The sequence below is a fragment of the Heliangelus exortis genome, chromosome 6 (assembly GCF_036169615.1).
Source record: "Heliangelus exortis chromosome 6, bHelExo1.hap1, whole genome shotgun sequence".
Lineage (NCBI taxonomy): Eukaryota > Metazoa > Chordata > Aves > Apodiformes > Trochilidae > Heliangelus > Heliangelus exortis.
In genome coordinates, this window is record NC_092427.1 from 14,202,692 (window position 1) to 14,215,775 (window position 13,084).

Below are 13,084 nucleotides of genomic sequence, written 5' to 3' on the forward strand. Positions count from 1 at the left end.
TTTTCTGAGTACAAAAAGGCTTTCATCAGTTTTTTAACTCAGTACCACAATCTAGGCCCCTGAAAAAGGGCAACTGAGCCACACTATGCCCTGCTACTAAAGGTGTGCAGTCCTGGCTGTTGGATGCACAGCTTGGCCATCCCCCAGCTGCACACAATGACAAAATCTGATGTATTTCATTCCCTGGATTCCTCTGGAAGCACATCCCAACACATACACAAAGGGTGGGCTACTCAGGATTACCAGGGGACCAGAACTACACAAACTCCAGTGCAGACATAGACACAGCACACACATAACTGCCCTCAGCATCAGCTGAGTCCTAGCACCACTGAAGCATTGATTGCCACGTGGCTCCAAGCAAGAAGGTGGCATCTCTCCTTGCCAAACTCAAACATCATTTAGTAACACTTGTCGGTAGAAACACAACCAAAATATCCATGATTTTGGGGGGAAGTTCCTGTGGACATGATCTTCTCCCTACTACTTTATACTCCACAGAGGTGACAGGATTGGGTCTGAAAACTATGCTGCTCAAAGTGCCATCCAAACATTCATCATTTCCCAGGAATGCTCTCTGAAAACAGCTCTCAAGCCTTCACATTGTGACTTTCTGAACTTTCTTTTTTATTTCTCCTAATTATTCTTTAAAGCACATTTTGCATCACAGGCAGCAGTGGGAAGCAAAGAATTCACAGATACAGCAGATTTAATGTTATTTTGCTTGGGAAAAGGATGGAGCAAAAATTGCCTAAAAACTAAATAAGTACTTTCAGATTAATAAATATTAATAGCGAAGCTTTACTCTTCTACAGCAGCTTCCATCTGGAGATCTTCCCTGGCTTCATAAATATTAAAAATCCAGTTCCATCAAAATCTACCAGAATATTTCTGCTGGGAGCCTATGAAAATAAGCCTTGGTGTTGGGTTTTTCTGGTGATTATTATTTTTTACTCCTTCTTCTGACTGACAGCAATCCTGTTTCTCCTTGGATCTTGTCAGGCATTGAAGCACACACTCTGAACAGGCCTAGTCTGAACATCACTCCTTGATTTGTGAGCCTAATTAGCCCTGAAGTGATTTTTCATGAGATGCTGACTCCCCCGTGTTTGTTTTTCCCTCTCCTTTACAAGCATGAGGGAGAGCTGGTAAGTGTTATCACCAGGAACAAGCTATCTGCTTCATCTGGAAGTGCAGGCTGTTCCTGCAAGCAGTATTCAAAGCCCTGACTTCCTGACCCCCACCCCCGGTTAACTCTTTCCCAGCTGGCAGCAGTCCCCTGTGTTACAAAAGGGCTCTGATCAGAACCAGCATTGACATGAACATGAATTGGACCTTCATTAAAAGGGTGCTCAAAATGAGAAGGTAGAAAGTGATTGTAACACCCTGGAAGGAATCACATCTGTCAAAATCGTAGCTTGTTGTTTGGGGTTTTTTGCTCAACTTTGCCTGACAGCAGCACTTCTGTGAAAAGGCAGAGCCCTGCACGCAAGCTGCCTGCATGTGCAGCCTCTGGGAGGGTCACAAGATCCTGGATAGTTCCAAGGCACCACCAGAGGCAGAGCTGCTGCTGCTGCTGCTTCCCATGACACAATGTGACATTTGAGTTGTGAAGCCAGCAGGAGTCCAGAGCTGCCACCTCACTCAGAAGCCAAATTTGGTCCGTAGATTAACATTTGTTTTCCCATTAGGATACTTTTTTTTGTTTGCTCATGGAGGTTATTTGCTGATTTTACTATCTCTTGCCTTTTTTTTGCTTGCTTCCTCAAATATTAATTCACTGATTAATTTCTCTCGGGGTATCCACAGTGCCAAAAGCAAGACTAGGGTAACTCTGTAGAGGGATTTTCTGCAGTCTGATTTGCTTATGATGAAGGGCTTTCTCTGTCTTCATTTCATGGCTGCAACCACTGCTGTAGACTTACACACTGCTTCACATTTTTCTGGTTTTGCAGTTTCCAGAGGAAAGTATATGGCTTTAAAATATAATTTTTAAGACTTTTTACGTTTTTTTGGTACAGATTTTAGACAATTTGTTCTTTTCATGCTTGATTTACCGTACAGAAAAATAAATATTTGAGTCTGGATGTTAGCAGGGAAGATTGTTTTTCCTCCTCCCACTTCCCAAACCTCTAAATGAATGAACACATGGTCAAGTAATGAGTTCATAGGATGGCTTGGCATTTGTTTTGGAAAGGAGAAAAATAATGAAGAAAGGAGTATATTTGTTTAAAAAGTCAACCAAATTATGAATTATGAATTGTTCATAATTTTCATTCAGACAGGAAATCTGCAATTCAACCTTGATATAAAATGACACAAGCGAAACAATATTGTGGAGTAGCCTGATTCATCATACTTTTAAAACAGAAAAATACAAAAAAATTTAATAAAATCTGTTTAAAGAAATCAATTCTGCACCACAAAAGCCTGAATGCTGAGTGTCTTCAAGGTATACAAGCTCATAATGTGAATCAGAAGCCAATATCTTTACTAACAGGGAGAGAGTGGGAGGATCATTTCACTTGCCTTTTCCTCAGTGCTGTGTTATGGTTTTGCCCTGAATAAATGCTTTCACAAGTGAGCTGTTGAAGTAAATTGACTTTAAATTACATAAAAAATGCATTGCAAACAACAGGACCTTCACAGTGTAAAGGAAAAACATTAGGTTCAGCTCTTTCCTTCCTATATCTGAAAGCCCTGAATATCTTGTAGAACACATAAAATATAAATGCTGCAGCATCATTGTTTGCTTAGAGAATTTGCAGATTGACTCGGTATAAAGTCAATCCATCCTCAGCTAATACTCCAGCTGAGCCCAGGGGGTGAAATCATCTGATAACTTTTTACAATGCCTTCTGTGGCTGAGATTTCTCTTAAAATCTAAGCATTTTACCATCAATCAGCTATTAAAAGTGGTTTTACTATTTTGTGAAGTGGTAGATAAAACCAGGCTACTCATGGCTACCAGAACAGCACAATCTTTGAAGAGGGGTTAAAAGATCTGTGCTTGTTTAGTGTTGAAAAAAGAAAAGTAAGAGGCTTGCTGGCAGTGGTCACTCTCTGCTCTAACTAGAACATCTGCGTTGTCTTTTGAACCAGGGGAACCACAGAACAAACATACTGGGATCAGGGGGCACTCCATCAGGTAAGTGTCAGAGATCCAGAGTCATGGGCAACACAACACAGTCAGCTTGACCTATTTGTTCCTTTCACTGGTCAGTGAATATTGGGTTAGAGATCAGTTATGCAAATTGAATATGCACAAACCCCTGGGCCCTGATGGGATGCACCCAAGAGTGTGGAGAGCTGGGTGACATTATCACCCTACCACTGTCTGTCATTTTTGAGAGATCAAGGTAGAGAAGAGGTGCTTGAGGACTGGAGAAAAACCAGTGTCACTCCAGTCAAACAAAAAGGGCTAGAAGGAAGATCCAGGCAGTTACAGACCACTCAGCCTCACCTCCATCCATGGTAAAATAGTGGATCAGCTCATTCTGGAGGTCATCTTTAAGCACGTTGAAGAGAAGGTTATCCGTAGGAAGACGAACCTCTCTTAGGGCACAGCGCTCCAAGGTCCAACCAGGTGTTCCAGCAGAAACTCACGAAGAGTGCTCTGAGTCTGTTGCCCTCAGGGCTGACCAGCCTGGATTGGTGCTATTGCTCCAAAAGTAACTGGCCACCTCCCTGGCTTCCTCAGGAGTGAGCTTTATTGGCCCCCTAATCCTGCTCATGCGCAGTAGGGGCCCGCCCTAATCAGGCACAGGTGGCTTTAACACAAGCTCATGCCCACTGCCTGGCAATTAGTGGCACCTGGTTGCCTCATTTCACTACAGTTATCAGGAGTAGTCAGCATGGATTTGTCAAGGGGAAATCATGCTTGACTAATCTGAGAGCCTTCTATGACATTGTGGCTGAATGGGTAGATGCAGGGAGATAGGTGGATGTAGTCTACCTTGACTTTAGCAAGGTTTTGACACAGTCTCCTATAACATCCTTGTGAGCAAGCTCAGGAAATGTGGGACTGAAGAATGGACAGTGAGGTGGATTAAGAACTGGCTATGCAACAGAGCCCAAGGGGTGGTGATCAATGGTGCAGAGTCCAAGTGGAGATCTGTGAGTATTGGACAACATCTTCTCTCTTGTGCCCTGTGGCAGGAGGAGGGGCAATGGATTCAAGATAGAGCCCAGGAAGTTCTTCCTCAACATGAGGAAGAATTTCTTCACTGTAAGGGTTACAGAGCCCTGGAACAGACTCCCCAGAGAGGTTATGGAGTCTCCTTCTCTGGAGACTTCAAGACTCAACTGGATGCATTTCTGAGTGACCTTCCCTTGTTTTGGTCCTGCTCTGGCAAGGGGGTTGGACTCAATGATCTTCAGAGGTCTCTTCCAACCCCTGACATTCTGTGATTCTCTGTTGCACACACACCCTGCCATCAGCAACCAGGCTTGACAGGCTTGACAACACTGCTTGATTCCTACCTGACCCAACTAATTTTCTGGATCAGAAAGAGTTTGCACTTCACTGAATCTTCTGTGGACTAGCAGGTCTTGCCTTATAATCTTTCCTAGAAATACAAATAGCTGTAATACATATTTTTTAACTGCTCAGGATCTGACCTCTGACAGTGATAACATGAGAATAGAGGCAGCCTTACATAAAAGTAAACAGCCTGAAGCTTCTGAAAACTGAACACACTGCTGAAATTTCACTGTAAAATTCATATGACAAAACCCAGTTTATAAACCTCTCTTATCTCAGAAGATCATTCTCCCCCTTCCCAAGTGTCCAGGTGATTTTATAGGGCTTTCTCTGCAAGAGTCAAGGGGTCACTTTTTTCTTTTTTTTTGTTCTTTTTCTTTTTTTTTTTTTTTCTTTCTTCCCTTCCCCCTAAAGAAAAGGGAAACACAAAGCAGCTGAATGGCATTTTGATTCCAGAACACCTCTTTTACTTCCCCACTGGAACACTAATGCTCACATTCCTCCCTGGACTTCAATTTATTTTCCTGCATCTCTGTAGGCTCATTTTAGCTACAACCACCACTTTCTGTCACAAAGTATGTATTTCAGCCCTTTTGCTGAAGCAGCACTACCATCAGCCACTGGGACTAGAGATATCCTTTCTTCACAGTCAGGATTAGTAAAAGCAAGAGTGCTGTGGCCTTGATTAGTTGTGACAGAAAATGCTCTCAAGCAATGAAAACAGCAAAAGAGAAGGTGCCAGGATCAGGCCTTTGCTGGAATGTATTTTCCTTCCTGTAACACAGTCCCTTGAGACCAGAGCTTGTGGGTGCCCAGGGTATGGCATCCTCTTGCTCCACTGTGTTTAAACCAGGCTTCCTCAGCCCCATGGACATGGCAAGTCCTGGTGGGATTCACCCACCTTCCCAGTGCTTTCTGGGCATTGCAGGCTACCTGAGAGTCTCCCATGTAATACAGAGGCCAGTTTATATTTGTGTTCCTTGCCCCTGGGCTGCTGAAAGATACTTTGCACTGCAAGAGCGTCAGAGGGACATAACTTCTCCCAGCACACTTCTGATTTCTGAGAGAAGGGTCTTTGCTACAGAAGAAGCTGAGGGCCTAAGCAATCTCTTCCTCTCAGAGTGAGCAGGGCTCTTGTTCTTAATGCTGCTTACAGGCACTGATCTCTTGCACAAAATTGTTACCTTATTCTTAAAAAGGAGATTGCCTGAGATTCATCTGGCAGCACTGGAGATGAATACATGTGTCTCTGAGCCTGCCTCCTTCAGGATGCGTATCTCAAAGGTCAGGGAAGGACCTTTTGTTTTCTCCTGTGAAGGCTCTGGGAGGGGCTGAAGTACATTACACAGGGCGGCTTGAGGGAATGCAAAAAAGGTCTCGCTTTTTTCTTGAGAACGGGAAGCAGAATCAGGTGAAAAAGCGTCCTGATTTGAGAACACCAGAATTAAAAGAGGAAAAACAAATAAATAAAATAAAATAAAAAATTAAAAAATAAAATAAAAAAAAGCCTACAGCCATAGTCCGCTGGTTCCGCCCGGGGCCCACTGCCAGACTGTGGCCGAGGCTGTGGGGAGGGGAGAGCTGGTCATGTGACCCGGATGGACCAATCACAGTGCTCTTGACCATGGCCGTCAGCACAAAATGGCGCCACAGGGAGCCCTGCCCTGGGCTCTGTGGCTGCTGGGCTGGGTGGGCTGTTTGTTTGTCATGGCTTCCTCTGCAGTGGCTTTCCTCCTGCTGCCTCCCCGAGTGGGACTGGATCGGCTGCTTCAAGGCTGTTCTGGACTGTCACTGAGACCCTGGACTTGGGCACTCCTATCTGCTGCTAAGTCCAGTTTGGGCCCTGCTAGATTGAGGAGTTAATTAGCAAGAGAGGAGTTTCATATTTCTATATTTGCATGTAATTCACCATCATAATTATTATTAATAAAATCTATTTTAGTTTCTTTCTAGCCTTAAAGTCTCTCTTCCTCATTCCCCTTTATATCTTCCCCTGGAAAGGCAGTGGGGGACACGTCTGTCACCTGGTTATTGGCTAAAATCGTCGCAAAAGGAAAACAGCAAACAAATGTCGTGGAGAGATTGATCAAAATAAATGCTGCTATGATCTACCTTATCTCCCAGAATGAGGCTTCCATTTTGAAGTGGTAGTTTGTGACAGTTCCTACTCTCACCCTCCAAACCCCTGAGAAAAACTAACGTAAGCCACAGACTAGAAAGAGAAATGCCTACTTCTAATTTAAAGCTTTTAAAAACTCTCTACAAGTACTTAAAAGAGAAACAGAAGATTTGTGTCATTACCTAATACATATCCAGGGAATCTAATCTGAAATGCCACCCTGCCTTGCAGTGTTGAAGTTCATCAAACTAAATTAATTAACCAAGTGGAATTAATTATTAATTCCTTTGATACTATCCCCTTTGAGTGTTTGGGCATTTTTAAACCTTCAAACTAGCAGCTCTGAGAAATTACTTCTTTTAAGCAAATATGCAAATGAAAAAAATGTTCAAGCTGAAAAGAAATTGTTATGCCAATCTAAGATTGCTCAGGTTTCCTCACTAATTTTTTTCTGTCATTATTTGTTTCTTTCTTTAGCATTCTAGATATTTAAACATTAATTCAGGGCCAAAATAAGGTAAGGCAAGAAAACTTTTAAAACAAGATCTAGATAGGAATTAGTAGCAGACTAAGGAGCCCTCTTCTCAGTTAACCTGACTCGTGTAATGTCACATAATATTGTCATTGTCAAGTGACTACAGTTGCTTTAGACTGCAATTTTTGGTACTTCTTTTCTTGGCTCTGTGACAATAGAAAACAGCAGCTTTATATGAATTTGTATATTTGTGATCATTTTTCCAATTGGGCATCTTTTCTTTAGGCCAGTAGCCTAAACTAACTTTTTTCTGTCCAAGTATTTTATCACATATCATATTTACTACAGCAGTGATCATCTACTCTTCGGTTGTTTCGTATCTTTTCTGCAGTGTGCTTGTTATGGTTTGAAGTAACGTATAATTTTTGGATCTGTGAGAACCAAGTCCAACCACCAAGGGTCAGGTGCAAGCATGAAGTTTTATTTGACAAATAACACAAGCAAAGTTATATACCCCATGAAGGTATGGCAAACATGCTGCAAGGCAAAAGAGAGAGAGAGAGAAGTAAAAGATACAAGGAAAACAGAGAGAAAGAGACAGGAGAGTAAAAGAGTAAGAAAGTGAGAAGGAAAGAAAGGAATGAGGCGAGTTTGGGAAAGTCACCACTGTGGGTCCAGAGGTGTCTGTTGAGGGTTTCTCATTTGAGATGGCATTCTGAGCCCAGACAGGGCCCAATGCAGGATGCTTGGTCAGTGAAGGACAACAACCACATGGGAACTTCTGTGTTGTTTATGTGCCCCCAGATTCCCACTATTCCAGGCAAAGATTCACTGCTCCTTTGTGGCCCTGGGAGAGGGAAAACTCTCAGCTGTCATTAGCATCAGTCCCTCAGTTGTCGGTAGTGTCCCATTCAAATGAGAGACAGAACAGGAAAGGGGGTCAGAGAGAGAAAATCAGCAGTCCTGGATCCAAGTGTTTAGTCAGCCAACGGGGGATGGTGGATGTTGATGAGACTCTACAAGCCCACAAATGCAGCCCCTCATCTCATAGGCCTGTTTCACTTTACTAAGCATGGTTGAGAGATATCATTGAACTGCTGGAACCTTCTCACAGTTCACTCTCCAATCCTCATCTCTATCATATGCAGGCCCTAGGCAATACGCAGACCCTTATCTGTCTCTCTCTACGTTGTCCCTTACAGTAGTGTAGAAAGCTATACCTGCTTGTTCATCTAAAGCCTTGTCAATGCTTTAATGCAGGCACTTTAATGCATCACTCTCCGTAGGCAGCAGGCAGTCAGTGAAGGCAGGGAAAAGGTCCAGAGCCTTACTATGCAGACATGCAAAGATGTTACATTTAAGCGTTGCAAGTATACAGAGAACACTCAGATAACTCTTGTATTTTACAGATGATTCTCCTGCTTACATATTTGCTTTTCCCATGACATCATAAATGTGACATGACTTGTTCAACAGTTACAGCTCTTCAACTGTCTGAATATCTGCAACCTATTGCCAGTTTTCTGTTTGTGCACTTGATTTTACTTTATCTCTCTGCTGTCCCATGCTATTTTTTCTTTTATTCTATGTCATCCTAGTTTTTTCCCAGCCATGTTGCCAACATTTGAATTCTTATCTTCTTCTCCAGTGCCTTTGTAAGCCCCTCCCAGGTTACCCCCTACAGTTCTAATACAGATCATTTCTATTGCATCAGGCAGGTTATTAATGGAAAAGTTAAAAGATATAAGATATAGGTCTGCAGAATAACATGCAAAATGTTATTCTATTTGAGGGAGGAATCAGTGAATCACTGCTTTCTTTCTCAGTTGATGCCCATCTTATATCTGTTTCATCATATCAGCTTACCTCCCCCAGTTTTCTTTTACTGTCTCACAGAGTCCCTGTGTATTGCTTCCCCACTAGCATGTTTTTTTCACAATCAAGGACAGAAGACAGGAACAGGTTCCTCATTGAGGAACAGTGTTCCTCAGTGCCTACCCAGAAGGCTGCTGGACCCAGTTTCTTCTGCTTCTTCACTTCACTGCTGGGATGCTACAAAGGGCACAAAGCATCACCTCACTTTTTCCTGGGGCCTGGGAAAATACATCTTCCTCGTAAAAAACATAAATAGCTTCCTAGTATTGTCCCACCAATTATAAACCCAGTCATTTCCTTTTTCCTGGATATACAAAAATGTTTGTCCAGCCATACCAGATTCCCCTTGTCTTGTTATTCACAGATTCTGGGGACGTGCTATTTGGGGTGCGGTGTCAAAAATAAAAATCCTGTCCAGATACCGCAATAAAACTGAGCAGGATAAAGAATTGAAGTCTAGACTATTCAAAGACACTTAATCCACTAAAATCCCTTTTTTATTATAACGTACCAGTCGCTGTGGTTTTATTGTGCCTGCTATATGTTTGTGTATACTTGCAAATCCTAGCTGATGTTTCCAGACCATGTTCAGACCACCTACTGCAGCATCTAATATAGATTTAGTCTATATTGTTGTATCTTGCCAAAAAGCGATGAGCAATATAGACACAGATGGTGAGAGTCACGTCACAGATGGTGAGATGCACGTCACCCGGTGTGTAAAGTCTTCAGGGTTAGCATCCATATCTAAAGTTGGTAGTTTAGACTCTCTTTATAGAGAGTGGACAGAAATAGGAATTTCTCAGTTGCGATTTGTCACGACCTAAATTATTTACTTAAAAAGGATTACATGGATCACATCCTGGAAACAACTGTTGCTTTCCCTCATTCATAAAAGGATTCAACGTGATTGGTATATCTGTCAATATTGCACATATTTGAACCTGTAAAAGAAGAATCTCAGTGGAAAGCTTGGAGGTGACATATCTCAGACAATCCATCGAGAGAAATGGCCTTTGTGTCCAGGTTATTGTCATGCCTTCTTTTCTTTGCTTACCTGATGGAATAAACATGTGCTGTGGATGTGCCACCCAACCCTGGGACCTGGAGACTATATTAAGGGCTGAAGCCCCTTCCCTTTGTGCTAAATGTCAGCAGGAGGGTGAGACCCAGCAGATAATACAAATATTCCAGCTTTCAAAATTGGGTCACAGAGAACAGAACATTAATTACATGTTAATACAACTAAGTTTCCTCTAAGAAGCAATCTTCTGAGTTGCTTAAGCTGGAGATACATGTTAACAGGAAAGTGAAGGCACTTATTAGGCAAGGATCTTTAAGAGTACATCACTTGAAAATAACACATGGCTTTCAAGGCAAAATACAGCATGGAAGTGCAGGGGAGTGAATGTGATTTACATGATTTTCAGCGGGAGCTTTAATACATCACTATTCATAGGCAGGTGGCAAATGAGATCAGTGAAGGCAGGGAAAAGGACCAAGGGCTTAGTATGCAGAAGCCCAGACATGAAGACCTAGAAAAAGTGAGGAGGCTGTTGTTATTTATCCACATTTTTCTTAGGCTTGATTCTAGATTAGGAAAATTAATGGCTGCTCTTTGGAAAAAATGGGATTTGGTTAGAATGTGCAGGATCAGATGTTCACTTTGGAGAAACCAAACCTTAAGTGTACTAGTTAAAACAATTAAAAGATCAGATAATTGCAATTGGTACTCATAAGCTGTAAAGCAGCAAGCTGAGGAAAATCTTTCCAAGTTTTCAGAATGCGTGTGATAATACATCAAAAGTAAGTAGACAAAAAAGCCCTCAATTAAATAACCCCCCTCAGTTTCTTTTAAAGGAACTGGTGAAGCTCTGAATAAGCAATATGATCACTACTTCCTATATCCTACTCAATAGTTTATTTTCTAATATATATACAGAACCATTAGCAACATCCAACACAGAGCCAGGCCTCAATAACCAGTATACAATGGTATATGAAAGGATAGAGGAAGAACAGGCTTATGGTCTGAATAGGGGAAAGGTTCCAAAAAGTTCAAGAGTATAAAAAAGTGTTTAATTTAGGAAGGAAACTGCTAGGTGGTTTCACTGGTGTTGCATACACCTTAAGGAAAATGGAGTTTTTTCAAGTGACCCATCTGTTTTTTCTCTGGGAATCCATTGTAATACTTGTCCTTCCTTTCATGGATCTTCTCCAAAAAAAGTAATGGAAGCAAAGATCTGCTGTTTTTAATGTCTGTCTGCTTAAGCAGGAAAAAAAACAACGAGGTGGTCTCTATTTCCAAGGACATCCTGAGAGCAGGCAGTAAGCCTCAGCTCCACCAAAAGGGCAACACCTGAGAAAATCCAGAAGAAACACATAAAAGAGCCCTCATTTTGTTTTCTGGCATTTCCTTCGTGTAACTTTCTGAGCAGGTATTTAACAGTGTTCCATATCAAGTAGCTGCATATTTCATTGTATTAAGTGGCACTAAACAGAGCCTTCAGCTTTTTTTAATTTTAGCTACCACAATGAAAATGTATGCCTACAGACATGACTGATTTGCAGCTAATCAGGTGAGATATGAGTGGGCAGATCACACATCAGTTTTCAGCACCTAAAGGGGCTGAACTGCATAAGACATCCTCAGACATCCTGGCTGCTCTCCTGGCTTCCAGATGACAATACCACAGGAATGAACAAGTCTACCAGAAGTGTCCCACTGTGAATGTGATGTGTTGGACTGACATATGCAGAAAAGAAGTAGAAATAGTTGGGTGTCTCATGTGCATAGACAACTATTCTTTTGTATGCATAAAGTGTGTAATTACTTTCATTTCATTTGCATGTTAAATACTAATTGACTATTGTATCAGCAAACCTCACAGGTAAAATGATTAATTTTTGCCATATTTGTAGACATAATTTTACCCTCAATGTTTTCAGTGATTTGGGGTCTTGTTATTTGTTACTTTTGTATTCAGATATTCTGTACAGACAGGAATTACAGGAATTTCTAGCTGTTTGGTATAGAATTACCAAGACCCAAGAGTTTTTAAAACATGAAAAATACTCATGAAAGAAGAGGAGGAATCACAGACATTTCAAAAGGCAAATTACGAATCAATCTTTTTGCCAAGACAGTTCTTATTGGTACATTTAGATAAGCAATGACATTACTATATATGAAAAAGTATAGCAGATTCCTTTACATAAAGGAATAATAAAATACCTGGCCTGACCTCAACAAAGCAACCTTTCTCTACTGCAGGCATCCACCAGCAGCAGTATGGAGAAGTAATACTAAGATTCATCCATGATTTTGCTGGTTTGGAAGCTCCTTTCTGTCAAAATGCTCTCAGTTCATATGCATTGGTGTCCACCTTTTTGTTTGCTGTCTTCCAAGGATGTATATATTTCCCATCTGATGAAACATATACATACACCTAGGACCTTTGAAGCTTACTGGCAAATCATCACCTGCACTGTGTTACAAAGAGTTTTCCAAGAGTGTAGCATTTTGCTCTACAGTCTGCAGCCCGAACCACTTTGATACAAGCTTCTTCCAGAACCTTCAGTAGAATTGCACATCTTAATGATTCAAACCGAGTGAATTTAGAAACCAGTGCCCTCGGCTTTTAAAACAGACACTTCATAAAATAGCATTCAGACATTAGAAAACTTGAGGACTCCTGAAGACTTCACAAAGCATAAAAGAAGAAATGTTAACCCGTGGTTTGGAGGAATCTGGTGGCAACAAAAGAGAAGGTATTAAGAGCAAACACCAAAAAGAAATGTCAGTTGCTTTGAATAGTTGCTACTATTGTAGGCACTGGGGAGCTGTAAAACTTCCTCAGCCATTTTTGTTGCTTTAGTTTCCCTGCATTGTCAATAATACCCAAGCTACTGTAGTAATTTAATTTAATTTTACTTTAATGCATTGTTTTTCCAGCCCTTCTAATTTCTGACACTGCTGAAACCTGAGGTGACAACAATTTTCAAGACAGACAGGACACAGAGTATGAACTGTACAAGTTATAAGCAAAAGGGAAGACGGGGACAAAAAAAAGGTTATTTTGCATTCCTTGGAGTCAGATCAAAGCAGAAGGACCCCAGTTTTCACTGCTTA

At 41.4% G+C, this 13,084-nt stretch overlaps 1 protein-coding gene across 1 annotated transcript in view; it reads left to right on the forward strand.

The window, feature by feature from the left end:
• The first annotated feature begins 1,637 nt into the window (after nt 1–1,637).
• GYPC (glycophorin C (Gerbich blood group)) overlaps nt 1,638–13,084 on the forward strand; it is a 57,766-nt gene continuing 46,319 nt past the window's right edge. The window contains exons 1-2 of the mRNA XM_071746788.1: nt 1,638–1,660; nt 3,103–3,148. The gene's annotated coding sequence lies outside the window, so the exon portion shown is untranslated. The remainder of the gene's footprint in view (nt 1,661–3,102; nt 3,149–13,084) is intronic.